At 39.6% G+C, this 16977-nt stretch overlaps 1 non-coding gene across 1 annotated transcript; it reads left to right on the top strand.

Annotated features, from left to right (window-relative positions):
- Window positions 1–14960: 14960 nt before the first annotated feature.
- On the top strand, window positions 14961–15067 carry LOC127124056 (small nucleolar RNA R71). Its single transcript, XR_007803699.1, has one exon. It is a non-coding gene; the product is annotated as a small nucleolar RNA R71 (small nucleolar RNA).
- The last annotated feature ends 1910 nt before the right edge of the window (window positions 15068–16977 follow it).

Raw genomic sequence — 16977 nt, 5'->3', positions numbered from 1 at the left:
TTGTAATCAATCTTTCAAGATTAGTGGATTAAGTCCTTGTTGAAGGCGAAATCACCTTGGCCGGGTGGACTGGAGTAGCTTTGTGTTATAAGTGAACCAGTATAAAAATCCTTGTGTGATTTTCATTTTGAAAAAGCGCTTATTTTCCAAACAATTCAAACCCCCCCCCCCCCCCTTTCTTGTTTTTCTCACCTTCAATTGGTATCAGAGCTCCGGCTCTGTTATTGATTTTCTAATCAAACACTTAACAGTGTAAAGAGATCCAGAACGAGAAAAACTATGGCCCACACAAATGAAAAGGATAGTTACAATGCTAAGCCTCCTGTCTTTGATGGAGAGAAATTCGATTACTGGAAAGATAGAATTGAAAGTTTCTTTATAGGCTATGATGCTGATCTCTGGGACATTGTCACAGATGGATACAAACCTCCTATCACAGAGGATGGAGCTGAAGTTCCCAGAAGTAAGATGTCAGATGATCAGAAGCGAGTTTTCAAAAATCATCACAAGGCCAGAACCATACTCCTCAATGTTATATCTTACAACAAGTATGAAAAGATCACCAACAGAGAAACAGCCAAAGACATACTTGACTCTCTAAGGATGACTCATGAAGGAAACTCTCAGGTCAAAGAGACAAAGGCTCTGGCGCTTATCCAGAAATATGAAGCTTTCAAAATGGAAGATGATGAAGCCATAGAGGCAATGTTCTCTAGATTCCAAACTCTGATTGCAGGTCTCAAGGTTCTAGACAAAGGATACACAACTGCAGACCACGTCAAAAAGATAGTCAGAAGTCTGCCAAAGAAATGGAGACCCATGGTTACTGCTCTGAAGCTGTCAAAGGATTTGAACAATATCAGTCTTGAAGAACTTGTCAGTTCCCTCAGAAGCCATGAGATAGAACTAGAGGAAGATGAGCCTCAGAAAAGGAACAAGTCCGTAGCATTAAAGTCCAGATATGAAAGACGCAAACCTGACAGAACCAAAACTCTTCAGGCAGAAACTGAAGATACTGATGACTCTGAACCAGAAGATTCTGATGATGAAGAAGAATTGTCCCTCCTGACCAGAAGAGTTAAACAACTCTGGAAAAAGAGGAACAACAACTTCAGAAGACCAAGACCCAGAGGGGATCGATCAGAATCAACCTCAAAAGGTAAAACTAACAAAGATATTACTTGTTATGAATGTAAAGGAACAGGTCACTACAGGAATGAATGCCCCAAGCTAAAGAAAGACAATTCTAGAAAAGAAAGTTTCAAGAAAAATACCTTCAGAACAAAGAAAGGATTAATGGCTACCTGGGATGATAGTGAATCTGGGTCATCAGAATCTGACTCTGATGAACAGGCCAATGTGGCACTTATGGCTACCACATCCAGGAGCAGCTCAGATGAAGAATTTGAAGAGGTATTTTCTGAACTCTCTCGATCTGATCTAGAATCATGCTTGTCAGAAACTTTTAGCTCATATCAGAAATTAAAACAAAAGCTTAAAAATATAAAAGGCTGTCTTAAAGCAAAATTCGAAGAATGTGGCAAGCTTGAGATGACAATTCTAGCGCGAGAAGATACAATCAGATTTTTAACATTAGAAAGAGATGGAGCAAAAAGAAAAAGCTTAGAATTAGAAGAAGCGTTGTCTCAAGAACCACAAACTTCAAATAAAATAATTTATGAATACGAAGAAGCCTTTCAAGAATTTCTGAAAAATGGAATAGGTAGGAGTATTATGGCATCCATGATTTATGGAGTCAGTCAGAACAATAAAAAGGGAATTGGGTATGATCCTAAGGAAGTTAAAACTTCTACTAGTGACCAACTTGAATCTCCATTTTCATATCACTATACACACACACAAAAACAAAAATTTGAAAATGCTAGAAAACCCAAAGTTATAAGAAACTCTGGGAAAACTAATCAGAAAGGACCCAAGAGATTCTGGGTACCGAAAGATAAGATTGTTTATGTTGCAGATATCCTATGCAGCAAAGTTCAGACACCAGTCATGGTACCTGGACTCTGGATGCTCGCGACACATGACGGGAAGAAAGTCTATGTTCCAAAGTCTGGAACTTAAAGACGCTGGATTTGTAGGCTTCGGAGGAGATCAGAAAGGAAGGATCAGAGGCTCCGGAACTATTGGTAATGGTACTCTTCCCTCTATATCTGATGTCCTTTACGTAGAAGGATTAATGCATAACTTGTTATCCATAAGTCAATTAAGTGATAACGGTTATGATGTAATCTTTAATCAAAAGACATGTAAAGCCATTAATCAGAACGATGGCTCTGTCCTTTTCACAGGCAAGAGGAAAAACAACATTTATAAAATTAATCTTTCTGATTTAAAAGAACAAAATGTTAAATGTCTGATGTCTGTTCATAAAGAGCAATGGGTATGGCATAGACGCTTGGGCCACATTAGCATGAGGAAACTTTCTCAGCTAAATAAACTCGAGTTAGTCAGAGGCCTACCTAAACTGAAGTTTTCTTCAGATGCTCTGTGTGAAGCATGTCAGAAAGGAAAATTTTCAAAAACATCCTTTAAAAAGAAAAATGTTGTTTCTACCTCTAAGCCTCTGGAACTTCTCCACATTGACTTATTTGGTCCTGTAAAAACAGCATCAGTCAATGGAAAGAAGTATGGACTAGTCATTGTTGATGATTACAGTCGCTGGACATGGGTGAAATTCCTAAAGCACAAGAGTGAGTCTCACTCTGTATTCACTAGTTTCTGCTCCAAAGTGCAAAAAGAATTTGACTCTAAAATTATTAGAGTCAGAAGTGATCATGGTGGGGAATTTGAAAACAAAGATTTTGAGGAATTATTTGACTCTAATGGAATATCCCATGATTTCTCCTGCCCTAGAACTCCACAACAAAATGGAGTTGTAGAGAGGAAGAATAGGACACTCCAAGAAATGGCCAGAACCATGATAAATGAAACTAATGTGGCAAAGCACTTTTGGGCAGAAGCTGTAAATACAGCGTGTTACATTCAGAATAGAATCTCTATAAGACCTATTCTGGAAAAGACTCCCTATGAACTGTGTAAAGGAAAAAAACCAAACATTTCATATTTTCATCCTTTTGGATGTTCTTGCTTTATCTTAAACACTAAAGAACATCTGAACAAGTTCGATTCCAAAGCACAGAAAGGTATTATGTTAGGATACTCAGAACGCTCTAAAGGCTACAGAGTATACAACACAGAAACCAAACTTGTGGAAGAATCAATTCATGTCAGATTTGATGATAAGCTTGACCCTGAAAAGTCAAAGCTAGTTGAAAGTTTTGCAGATTTAGAAATCACTCTTGCAGGATCTGATAAAACTCCAGAAGCAACTGTCACTCAGAACTCTGAAGAAATTAAATCCCCAGAAATCCCAAAGAAAATTAAAAGTCGTATCAACGTATCTGAAGATTTGATTCTGGGAAATAAGGACAAACCTGTCAGAACCAGATCTACCTTCAGGACCTCTGAAGATACTCCTCTGGGACTAGTGTATCTGATTGAGCCTACGTCCTGTGATGAAGCACTTCAAGATAACGACTGGGTTTCAGCCATGCAAGAAGAATTAGATCAATTTTCAAAGAATGATGTCTAGGATCTTGTTCCAAAGCCCAGAGGCACTCACGTTATTGGAACCAGATGGGTATTCAGAAACAAGCTGAATGAGAAAGGAGAAGTCGTCAGAAACAAAGCTCGACTGGTAGCTCAAGGTTATAGTCAACAAGAAGGTATTGACTATAATGAAACCTTTGCTCCAGTCGCAAGGTTAGAATCTATTCGTCTTCTTGTATCTTTTGCTATTAACCATTCTATTAAATTATATCAAATGGATGTCAAGAGTGCATTCCTTAATGGTTATATATCAGAAGAAGTGTATGTCAACCAACCTCCAGGTTTTGAAAATCCAAATTTTCCAGAACATGTTTTTAAACTTAAAAAATCTTTATATGGACTTAAACAAGCTCCCAGAGCTTGGTATGAACGTTTAAGCAATTTTCTTCTGGAACACAATTTTATCAGAGGGAAAGTTGACTCCACACTCTTCTGTAAGAACCTTAACAATGATCTCATGATATGCCAAATATACGTTGATGATATTATTTTTGGTTCAGTTAACCCCTCTGTTTGTCAAGAATTCTCTGAGTTAATGCAGGCAGAATTTGAAATGAGCTTAATGCAAGAACTAAAGTTCTTTCTGGGAATTCAAATTAACCAAACTTCAGAAGTTACATATGTGCATCAAAGCAAATATATTAAAGATGTTCTAAAGAAATTTGACATGGCTGACTGTAACTCTGCAAAAACTCCCATGCATCCAACATGCATTCTTGAACATGAAGAAGTAAGCAAAAAGGTTTGTCAGAAGCTCTATCGAGGTATGATAGGCTCTCTTCTCTATCTGACTGCTACTCGTCCTGATATTCTCTTTAGTGTCTGTCTCTGTGCCAGATTCCAATCAGATCCTAGAGAATCTCATTTAACAGCAGTTAAGAGAATTCTCAAGTATCTGAAAGGAACTCCTAACCTGGGCCTGATGTATGAGAAAACATCAGAGTATAGACTTTCGGGTTACTGTGATGCAGATTATGCAGGAGATAGATTAGAACGAAAAAGCACATCTGGAAATTGCCAGCTTCTGGGAAACAATCTGATATCCTGGGCTAGCAAGAGACAGTCAACTATTGCTCTATCTACTGCAGAAGCAGAATATATCTCAGCATCACTGTGCACAACTCAGATGCTCTGGATGAAGAATCAGTTAGAAGATCTGTAAATCTTCGAGAGTAACATTCCTATCTTCTGTGATAATACTGCTGCCATTTGTCTAAGTAAGAATCCCATTCTATATTCCAGAGCTAAACACATTGAAATAAAACATCATTTTATCAGAGACTATGTTCAGAAAGGGATAGTAACATTGAAGTTCATTGATACAGATCATCAATGGGCAGATATCTTTACTAAGCCTCTAGCTGAAGATAGATTTCTTTTTATCTTAGAAAATCTGAACATACAAAATTGCCCAGATTGAAGTGTGGCTCTGAAGATGTAAAATGAGACTCTGACATAAACAAATGTGCTTCTGCCTCTGACTCTGATACTTCTATCAGTTAAGAAGATATCTAAGATAGAAATCCCCAGGAACCAATCCTTTGGTATTCCTGAAGATCAGATACATCAAAACACGTGGAGCACTTAACGTCTAACCCTAGAACTTCTAGACAGCTGTCCAGAAGAAAATCAAAGGGGAAACGTTTGAGATCTCCTCGAGCAGTGTGCATACTGTTGGGATTAGACATTCATTAATGAGCCTTAATCATTTTCCCCCAAGCGTGCTAACTTGTGTTTTGTGCCAACGCTGAATTGTGTGTCGTTTTGCATGTGTTTTCGTTTAGGGTATTTAAACATTTTTCTCACATTTCACACACTTATCACTCTCACTCACTCTCAAACCCTCTCTGAAGCATTTTTGCAAACACTTCATCTTCACCTTCTTCTTCATCAACTATGGATGCTCAACAACAACAAGTTTTCAACTTTTCTCAACAAATGGAATCCAACACCACTGCCCAAAGGTCAAGCATTCCAACTCCAACGGTTACAGGCGTTTCCATTACTCCAGTGTACAAGGAACCCCATGTTCTTGATCGTCAACCTCATATTAACCTAGCAACTCCCTTTGAGGGACTGGAAGTGTTATGTGAAACACTGGTGGACTTCGACAACATGAAGAGAAATGGAGTAGATCTTACTGAAGAACTCCGTCTACAAGGGTGGGAAAATTACTTCCAAAGGCTGTATGGCCCTGTTTACCCAAATCTCATCAAAGAATTCTGGAGATTTGCTGACGCTGATGACCATTTCATCGTCTCCTATGTTTTGGGGGTAAAGATAGTGATTACTGAAAAGTCAATTGCTTCTTTACTAAACATGGAGAAAGATGGAGGAAAAAGGATTTACAACATCAACCCTAGGTCAAGGCGCATTGCTGAAGATATCAATCCAACCATCTTCAAACTCAACACTGAAGGAAATCCATCAAAGAACAAAGAACTTCATCAGAACCTCAGAGTATGGCTCAAGATCATTCTGGGAACCATTCATCATCGCCCAGCATCAAACTCCTCTGACTACATCAATACAGATCAGAAGTGCATTCTGTATTGCATTCACAAGGGTGTGAAGCTCTGCCTTCCTGCACTTCTCTTCAGATATCTCAGAGACTCTGTAAGGGAGACCAGAAACCACATGAAACCCAGAGCCTACATCCCTCTGGGAAGGCTTTTGTCTGATGTCTTCATAGAAAATGGGCTGGTAGATCATCTGGAGAAGAACAGACTGATGGAAGATCTGGCGATAGATACTGGAAAGCCTCTGAACGCCAGAAATCTGAAAAGCATGGGAATTCTGAAGAAGATTCAAGTCAGACCCACTATGGACACCTCCTGGGATGCCTTGAAAGATCAGAGGAAGCTGCCCCATGGTCTTGCAAGGTTCTTCAAGAATGAACCCGTAGATGCAATCCTCCACTATCTGCAGCGTCTGAAGGATGAAGGAGTCGACATATCTGACTTAAGATTGGACGATTGTCTAGATTCAGAAGAAGACTTTGTTAGATTCAAAAGAGGTCCCTCTAAGAATAAGTCTTCAAAGGCAAAGAGAGCAAGGATAGGAGAAACCTCTGAAATAAGATCTCCAGCACCTCTGCAAATATCTACTGGTAAGTCTGCTCCCTCTATTCCCTCTGAACAACTTATGGCTTCTTCTAATCCTCTCCCAACACCACCTATATACACATCCTCTGAAACCCCACCTTCTACAACCAGAACCTCACAACCTCTACCCAATTTTAATCTTGCTCACACTACCACTTCCTCTTCATCATCTTCAGCCCCAGAATCACCTCCATACCTTGACCTCTCCTCTGACCCAGAATACTCTGACCCTAACTCTCCAACCTTAGCCCAAATTCAGGCTCAAAACCTTGCTTCACAACAACCAACACAATCTGAAGCAACTTCACCTCCCCCAGAACAAACAACCAACATTCCTTCTGAAGACCAACCTTCTGAAACTCAACCCTCTGACCTCCACACCTCTGATATCACCCCTCCAAACACCTCTGCTGAACCTGAACCTGAACCTGAAGCTGAACCTGAACCTCTAACATTAAATCTCAGCGCTCCAACCTCTTCACCTCAAACCTCTGAACCTAACCTTTCTGTACCTACCCTTGAGGAAGCCATAATGCTGGTCGCAGGGGCTTCAGTACAAAAGGTCAAGTCTCTGACCATTAACTCTGAAGTCAGTGATGATCCTGACTCTGTAAGGACACACTGGAACAGAGTCATTGGCTGGATGACCTCTGAGGCTTTTAAGCTGAAGAACATCTCTGAGCAAGTCAGAAATGGCTACATCAGAGATGCTAAGGCAAGACTCCAGGAAAGACTTGCAAGAGAAGCTGAAGCCAGAAGGCTGGAGGAAGAGAGACTATTAAGAGAAGCTGAAGAAGAAGCCAGAAGGCTAGAGGAAGAAAGGGAAAAGGAAACCGAAGCTAAAGCTCTGGCCGATGCTGCTGCTGCTGCCGAAGCTGAAGCACAGGCTGCTGCTGAAGCTGAAGCAAAGGCCGCTGCTGAAGCACAACAGGCTCTGACTCAGGGGGAGTCCTCTTCTGTCGTTCCTATGGTTCTCCACTTCCTTACCCAGGAAATATCCCAAAGGTGTAAAGTTAAGTCCAATCTGTAAAGTTAAGTCCACCACTTCCTGTCTAAGCGCTGCAATCTCTTTACGGCACTCAGCAATCTGGGTGCGTATGTCGGGTGTCTGCAAGGAATGATTATTAGAGAGAACAGTGATTCTAGGAGATGGTGGTGCAGGTCTGTATTCAACAACTAGGGGCGATCTAGGCTCCTCAACAGTCTCTCCCTGGCCCTCTAGAGCATAACTCCAATTCGCTGGATCATGCACACTGGTCATCATAGGGTCTGGCAATGTGAAGTAATGGATGGCCTCGCTGTCGACTAGTAGTCGGAACTGACATGGATGGAAAGAGGCTCTCCTCATCAATCCTCTGGTCAAACAGAAATCGATGTCCATGGTAGTATATCTACAGTAGGTCCGAAGATGCAACAGCTTGCGAGACAAACCTAAAGCGACAGCAATCTGTGTGATGATTCCACCAACATGGATGACTCCTTCGGTGGATCTAAAGATACCACTGAGATTATTCAATAAAAAGTTCCCACATGCTACTGGGCGAGACTGGGATGCGAAAAATAATAGGAAGATCTCCTATTCACTCAGTAGTGTCTCTGCATCCTGTCTTCCCAAGAAGGAATGTGCTAATATCATCTGAAAATACCTGAAGGCTGGGTTATGTATGACATAAGATAACTGTGTAGATGGATCCTGGCTTCCGCCACCCGATATATCACTCCAAAACTTCTCCACTTCCTTACCCAGGAAATATCCCAAAGGTGTCTCCGGGATAGCATCAGGAGTAGTCTGGAAACCCAACAGGTCGCCGAACTCTTTCTGGCTGAAGGAGTACTCAACTCCAAAGAGCCTGAAAGCAGCATACCCATCTGGTCCAGAATATGGGTCGTAGTCGAATGAACTCAGGAACTCCAAAGTCAGATTCTTATATGTGTTACTCAAGTCATCAGCAAATGCGTCCCAGTGGAGCTGGTGGCTAAGGAATCGGATACTAGGCTCGATACCCAGTGCCTCCATACAATGTTGATCAGGGTAACGTGTGGGTGCCATAGGGCGCTGGTATAAAGCAATGTAGCGCTCCCTCTGAGCATTGTCTCTATAGGCAACATGCATGTCATCAAAACCCTGCATCCTGTAAAAGTTAGGAAAGTGATCCTGAAAATACAAACCATTCAAACTTTAGTCTCAATGCAAAATAAGATAAAATAAAAATAAAAATAAAAATAAATGTAATAAATGCGAAAAAAGTAAAATGAAAAGAAAAACCATGGGTTGCCTCCCACGCAGCGCTTGTTTAACTTCATTAGCTTGACGATTAGAATTTATACACCTGTAGTAGTATGAATCGGTGGATCAATCAGGGTGTGGCTCGAGTAGTATGCTGGAATGTCTCCTCCTTCGTAGAGCTTCAGTCTTTGTCCATTTACAAGGAATGGACTACAAGTATCGTTCTTGATTTCTACGGCTCCGGATCTCAGAATCTTGGATACTTCGAAAGGACCAGTCCATCTTGAACGTAGCTTCCCAGGGAAAAGTCGTAACATAGTGTTGAAAAGGAGAACAGAATCGCCTATACTGAAGTTTTTCTTTACTATTCTTTTGTCATGATAGGCCTTTGTCCTCTCTTTATATATTTTTGCATTTTCGTAGGTAGATTGCCTAAGTTCTTCTAATTTATGAATGTCCAGGATACGCTTTTCTCCAGCAGCTAAGTAGTCTAAATTCAAAGTTTTAATGGCCCAATAGGCCTTATGCTCTAACTCGAATGGTAAGTGACATGATTTTCCATAAACTAGTTGGTAAGGAGTAGTTCTTATAGGGGTTTTGAAAGCGGTTCTATAGGCCCATAATGCTTCTTGAAGCTTCTGAGACCAGTCTCTCCTAGAAATAGAAACAGTTTTCTCTAGGATCTGTTTTATCTCCCTATTAGATACTTCTACTTGGCCACTAGTTTGTGGGTGGTATGGTGTTGCTACTCTATGCCTAACTCCATATTTTCTCAAAAGTTTGTCAAATATTCTCGATATAAAGTGTGATCCTCCATCGCTTATGACTAAACGCGGTGTTCCAAATCTAGGGAATATATAGTTTTTAAATAATTTGATTACTACCCTAGTGTCGTTTGTGGGTGCAGCTATAGCTTCAATCCACTTAGACACATAGTGTAAGAACAATTTTTGTTCTACAACAGATTCCATGATTTTGATGATAACAAAGAATGAAACCAAAAATGGCACCCTAACGAAAAGTTTCTAAGTGTGCAGGATTCTAAGGAAAGAAGGAAGAAATCATCAGATACATAATCATATCAGATACAAATTATCAGAAGACCAGAAGCATCTGAAGTAGAAACACGTTCAAGAAAGTCTAACTCTGAGCAAAACAGCAAAATATCAGAAGCATCTGAACAAGAAGTACGCTCTAGAAGTTCTGACTCTGAACAACGGTATGTCAAACTCCAGAAGTTCTCAGCGCTATCTGAAGAAACCATCAGAACTCAAAAGAGATCAACATCAGAAGTTAGATAGCAAGATTCCAAGATCTCCAGAAACACGAAGACTCTGATTATGGAATTGCTAAATAAGGAAGAGTAACGTTAACTTCAAATAAAGTTTTGGAAATGGATTTCCTAATGCAGAAAGAGACGTTAAACTCCAAATTCAAATGAAAAGGAACTATATTTGGAAAGTAGTCATTCAAGGAGAGAAAGTCATTTTTGGCAAGAAGCTATATAAGTTATGGCATTATTTCAAAGCATTGACCATCAGTTTCAACGACTACTTCACTCCTATATATAAAGGACTGCAAATCAACATTGTGTGCAGAACATACAAGTACAACAACACAACAAGAACATACTGAAACATCAACACTCATAAAAACGTTTTATTCTCTCAATCTTCAAATAGCTTTTGCTTAAAACGTGAAACACTTTCTGTTCTTACTGTTGTAATATTTGCTTATCTTAGAAGCACTCTAGATTACATAAGTTTTTATCTTTGTTGTATTTCCTCAAGTGACTCTGTGCAGTCTGTATACTTGAGAGGACTAAGAGATCTTTCTCTTAGACGTTGTTTGTAATCAATCTTTCAAGATTAGTGGATTAAGTCCTTGTTGAAGGCGAAATCACCTTGGCCGGGTGGACTGGAGTAGCTTTGTGTTATAAGCGAACCAGTATAAAAATCCTTGTGTGATTTTCATTTTGAAAAAGCGCTTATTTTCCAAACAATTCAAACCCCCCCTTTCTTGTTTTTCTCACCTTCACATAGTCTACGGCTACTAAGATATACCTGTTTCCTAAGGATGGTGGAAAAGGTCCCATGAAATCTATACCCCATACGTCAAAGAGTTCTACTTCCTGAATGTTTCTTAAGGGCATTTCATCACGTCTTGAAATGTTTCCAGTGCGTTGGCATCTGTCGCATTTGACAATGTAAGCATAGACATCACGCCACATGGTAGGCCAGAATAGGCCAGCTTGAAGAATCTTGGCGTATATCTTAGAGGTGCTCGCATGTCCACCATAAGGTGCAGAATGACAATGCTCGATAATATTGTTTACCTCTTCTTCTGGAACGCAACGGCGAAAAATGCCATCTTTACCCCTTTTAAAAAGGAGTGGTTCGTCCCAATAGAAGTTTCTCACATAGTGGAAGAATTTCTTCTTGCGGTGGTAGTCAAGATCAGGGGGTACTATATCAGCAGCTAGGTAATTAACGAAATCTGCATACCAGGGTACGTTATTTATTGCTAAGGAATTTTGGGAATGCTCATAAGGATCTAGGTTATTGTCTTCAATGGTTTCTACTTTAGCTATCAGTCTATCATAGGCGAAATCATCATTTATGGGTATTAGTTCAGGTTTTAGATGTTCTAGCCTAGAAAGGTGATCGGCCACTACATTTTCGGTGCCTTTTTTATCTCTTATGTCTAAATCAAACTCTTGTAGTAATAGAATCCATCGGAGTAACCTGGGCTTGGCATCTTTTTTATTTAATAGGTAACGAATGGCAGCATGATCGGTGTAAACAATAATTTTTGCTCCTACTAGATAAGATCTAAATTTGTCTATAGCGAAAACTACAGCGAGTAATTCTTTTTCGGTTGTTGTGTAATTAAGTTGGGCAGCATCTAGGGTTCTACTGGCATAATAAATGGCATGTAATTTTTTATCTTTCCTTTGTCCTAGAACGGCTCCAACTGCATAATCACTAGCATCACACATTATCTCGAAAGGTTCCGACCAATCGAGTGGTTTCATAGTGGGTGCTGAGATTAATGCTTGTTTTAAAAGATTAAATGCGTCATTATATTTTTCATCAAAAATGAATTCAGCATCTTTCATTAAAAGTCCGGTTAACGGTTTAGTTATTTTGGAGAAGTCCTTAATAAAACGCCGGTAGAATCCAACGTGTCCAAGAAAGCTTCGGACTTCTCTGATTGTTTTTGGTGGTTTTAGGTTTTCTATAACTTCTATTTTAGCTTTATCTACCTCTATACCTTTTTCGGAAACTATATGTCCTAAAACTATTCCTTCGGTCACCATAAAATGACATTTTTCCCAATTTAGCACGAGGTTCACCTCCACGCATCTCTCCAGGATTTTCTCAAGGTTAGCAAGACAATTGTGGAAATCGAATCCGCAAACCGAGAAATCATCCATAAACACTTCCATGATACCATCTAGGTAATCTGCGAATATTGACATCATGCAGCGTTGGAAAGTAGCTGGAGCGTTACAGAGGCCGAAAGGCATTCGTCTGTAGGCAAAAGTTCCATAAGGGCATGTAAAGGTAGTTTTTTCTTGATCTTCTGGGTGAATATGTTTTTGGAAGAATCCAGAGTATCCATCTAAATAACAGAAGTAAGAGTGTCTGGCTAGATGCTCCAACATCTGGTCAATAAATGGTAAAGGGAAATGGTCCTTCCTAGTTGCTTTATTTAATTTTCTATAATCTATACACATCCGCCATCCTCCTTCTAAACGTTTTGCTACATGTTCGCCTTTATCGTTTTGCACGACTGTGATGCCTCCCTTTTTAGGTACTACATGCACAGGGCTCACCCACTTACTATCCGAGATCTGATAGATTATACCTGCCTCAAGTAACTTAAGAACTTCCTTCTTAACAACATCACTCATTATAGGGTTTATTCTTCTCTGATGCTCCCTAGAGGGTTTTGAATCTTCTTCGAGCGAAATCCGATGCATGCATACGGATGGGCTTATACCTTTCAGGTCATAGATATTATATCCTAAGGCTGAGGGATATCTTCGTAAAACGTCTAAAAGTTGGTTCGTCTCCTCTTGGCTCAAGGTAGCACTAACTATAACTGGACGGATCATCTTTTCATCGAGGAACTCATATCTCAGGTTCTTAGGCAGTTCCTTAAGTTCTAAGGTCGGTTTCTTAGGGCATGGCATAGGATCTGGGGTAAGGGATAAACATTCGTAAAGGTTATCATCGATGTAAGGTTCCTTAAAGTCATCATCTTCCTTTATGGGGGTCGATGGTAACTTAATAATTTCTTTTTGTTCTAATTCTCTAACACATTCATCAATGATATCTAAGGCATAACACGAGTCTCCCATCACAGGTGCCATAAGAAATTTCGAAAGTATAAATTCTATTTTCTCGTCACCTACCTCAAATGTCAACTTTCCTTTCTTGACATCTATTATGGCTCCTGCAGTCGATAAGAACGGCCTACCTAGAAGAATTGGTATATCATTGTCTTCTTTGATGTCCATGACGACAAAATCAGTAGGGATAAATAGTTGACCTATCCTAACAGGAACATCTTCTAAAATGCCTATCGGATATTTGACAGATCTATCGGCTAACTGAAGTGACATCTTAGTGGGTTGTAATTCTCCTAAATTTAATCTCTCACAAACTGCTAGAGGCATTAAGCTCACACTAGCTCCTAAGTCTAGAAAAGCTTTTTCGACGACATGATTACCCAAAAGGCAAGGAATGGAGAAATTTCCAGGATCTTTATCTTTCTTTGCTAATTTGTCCTCGGAAATAGCATTACATTCCAAAGGCTTCAGATCGTCAAGTCTACGTTTGTTGGTAAGGATGTCTTTGAGAAACTTTGCATAAGAAGGTATTTGGGTGATGGCTTCTGTGAAAGGGATTTCTACATGAAGTTTTTCTATAACTTTAATAAATTTTTGGTACTGTTTATTGATCTGGGTTTGTTTGAGTCTTTGCGGATATGGTATAGGTGGTTTATATGACGGGGGCGGTACGTAAATTTTATCTTTAGGTTCTTCTCCTTTATCTCGACCTCTCTGGTTTTCAGATTCCTCTGGTTCCTTTACTTCGTCCGGGGGTTTGGTATATTCCTTAGAAGTTTCGGGTTCACTTAATCTTGGGTTTGGTGGCTCATCATAAGCGTTCCCACTTCTTAGGGTAATGGCATTGGCTTGTCCTCTCGGATTTTGTTGAGGTTGTCCAGGGAATTGTCCTCCAGGTGTAGTCTGAGGGGCTTGGTTTAAAGCTACCTGAGAGATCTGGGTTTCAAGCATTTTGGTATGAGTAACTATTTGGTCAACCTTGGTTCCTAACTGAGTAATCAATTCGTTAACATGAATGTTTTGGTTCATGAACTCCTTGTTTTGTTGGGTTTGAGCGGTGATAAAATTTTCCATAATTTTCTCAAGGCTCGGCTTTGGTGGTACAGGTTGCATAGGTTGATTTGATCTAGGGGCTTGATAACTAGGTCTCGGAGGTGCATTATTTTGAATAGGGTTATTGTTTTTATAGGAGAAGTTAGGGTGATTCCTCCATCCAGGGTTATAGGTATTCGAATATGGGTTCCCTTGGGTGTAGTTCACTTGCTCGGAGTGGGTTTTGTTTAATAGACTGCATTCAGCGGATTGGTGTCCTTGGGTTCCACATATCTCATAATCCGACGAAACTGCGGCTACAGTATTCGGGTTCGTGTACATATGCTCGACTTTGAGAGCTAATGCGTCCATTTTAGCCTGCATCATTTCTATAGAGCTTAGTTCATGCACTCCTCCTTGGGCTTCCTTCTTCTCAACTGTCGCTCGTTCGACTCCCCATGATTGATGGTTTTGATCCATGTCTTCGATGAGGGCACTAGCTTCAGGGTAAGGTTTGTTCATCAGAGCACCGCCTGCGGCAGCGTCGATGGTCATCTTTGTGTTGTAATGAAGTCCATTATAGAAGGTTTGAATGATTAACCAATTTTCTAAACCATGATGTAGGCATGCTCGTAACAACTCTTTATATCTCTCCCAAGCTTCGAACAACGATTCTCCTTGGTTCTGGGTAAATCTAGTTATATGGTTTCGAAGAACGGCGGTCTTACTCGGGGGAAAATATCTAGCAAGGAAAACTCTTCTAAGGTTATCCCAAGTCGTAATGGAATTGGGTGGAAGGGAATCTAACCATGATAGAGCTTTATCTCTGAGGGAAAAAGGAAATAATCTTAAACGTATTGCCTCAGGAGAAGCTCCATTGGTTTTAAAAGTATCTGCTAATTGAAGAAATACTTTTAAATGTTGGTTAGGGTTCTCGGTAGCGAGACCCGCGAATTGTCTCTGTTGCACTAGTTGCAACAGGGACGGTTTAAGTTCAAAATTATTGGCTGGGATTATTGGGTTTACTATACTAGAACTAGGTTCTTCATTAGATGGTTGAGCGAAGTCCTTAAGAGGTCTTTGGTTTTAATCTTCGGCCATAACTCTCTTAATTCTATGAAAGAATAAACGTGCGCGAGCGTAACGTTCAGGTTCCGCCAGAGGGTTTACTAAACTTAAACTTCCGGTGCTACGAGTTCTTCGCATCGACCGGCGGGAAATAACCTAAGTCTAAATGATATAACAACAGGAAAATGAAATTTGACGAAATTGGTCCCCGGCAACGGCGCCAAAAACTTGATGCGTTGGAAAACTTGATGTTCGCAAGTGTACGAACGCGTTAGAGTAATATAAAAGATTATCGAACCACAGAGACCAAGTGTCAATCTATCGTTATCTGTTGTTATGGTGTTTATCGAAGGCAATTAAAATAGGTATTTTTTGTAGTGTGCAATTGAAAAATAAAGTATTGAAATAAAATATAATTAATAAAGACAGGGTCGAATGTAATTCACGTAATCAATTGATAATCCAAGTACTTGTTAATAGAACTACTTATGGGCAATGTTTCCTACTTTGAAAAGAACTAATTTAACAGGAACTGTCGCTTTCGCGTATTCAGAACCGAGTTGTACTCCCTAATCAAACCCTCTTATTGTCACTTATAAAAAGGCGCGCATTGCGTTAGAGTAGTAAACCTATTTTTAAGAAATATAGTATCTTGACTAAGTTGAAAAGTATTATAACCTGAATTTCTTAACCAAAAGAGGTTCTTACGAACCACACTCTAAACTTATAAACGCGTCCGAAAATAGTTTTAAAATCTCTTTTCTTCTTAATGTTAAAAACTCCTAATGAACTAAACAAAGCGCTTTCGCTGTTTTTGAAATAGTTAAAAATAATTAAGTTTAAAAAGACGTTGGACGGCTTTCGATCTTACCCAACGGAATTGAAGTGCGGGAAAACTTAATTTGAAAGTTAAAATAGCCCTTAAGCGTTTCTACGAACAATTGTACAGATTATCGGTTTAATTACGATCCTTACATTCTAGCCTTATAAATTTAGCTAGACATGGTAAAGTAAAAGTGCATTAAAATAAATAAAAGTAGTGCGAGTGGGGAAAGTAAATAATTTAAAGCGAGTGCGGAAAATAAATGAAAGTAGTGCGAGTGCGGAAAATAAATAAAAGTAAAGCGAGTGCGGGAAATAAATAAAATAAAGCGAGTGCGGGAAATAAATAAAGTAAAGCGAGTGCGGGAAATAAATAAAGTAAAGCGAGTGCGGGAAATAAATAAAGTAAAGGCGAGTAATAAAAACATGCTCCAATCGGAGGGCTGAGTAAATTGCAATGCAGAAAAGAAAATGGCGGCAGGATTAACTTCCTTCCAAAGTGCTCCAAACTCGAATACAAACTCTATCACAGACTCAATTACACAATTGTGGTAACACTCCAATGCGAAGCGATTACCACTTTATAAAACTGAATATATGCCTAAGTGAAACAAAGTTGCTTCTGATTTCGCCTTGTTCCAACGTTCGGATCTTCGTCTGCTCTAAGTTTGGGTGATTGTAAAACTGAATTCGCGTTTCTATTTATAAGCAAATAAAAAAGGTGGAATTGACTTGGA

The sequence above is a fragment of the Lathyrus oleraceus genome, chromosome 2 (assembly GCF_024323335.1).
Source record: "Lathyrus oleraceus cultivar Zhongwan6 chromosome 2, CAAS_Psat_ZW6_1.0, whole genome shotgun sequence".
Taxonomy (NCBI): Eukaryota; Viridiplantae; Streptophyta; class Magnoliopsida; order Fabales; family Fabaceae; genus Lathyrus; species Lathyrus oleraceus.
Note: the sequence above shows the minus strand (reverse complement) of the source record. Positions and strands in the feature narration are given on the sequence as shown.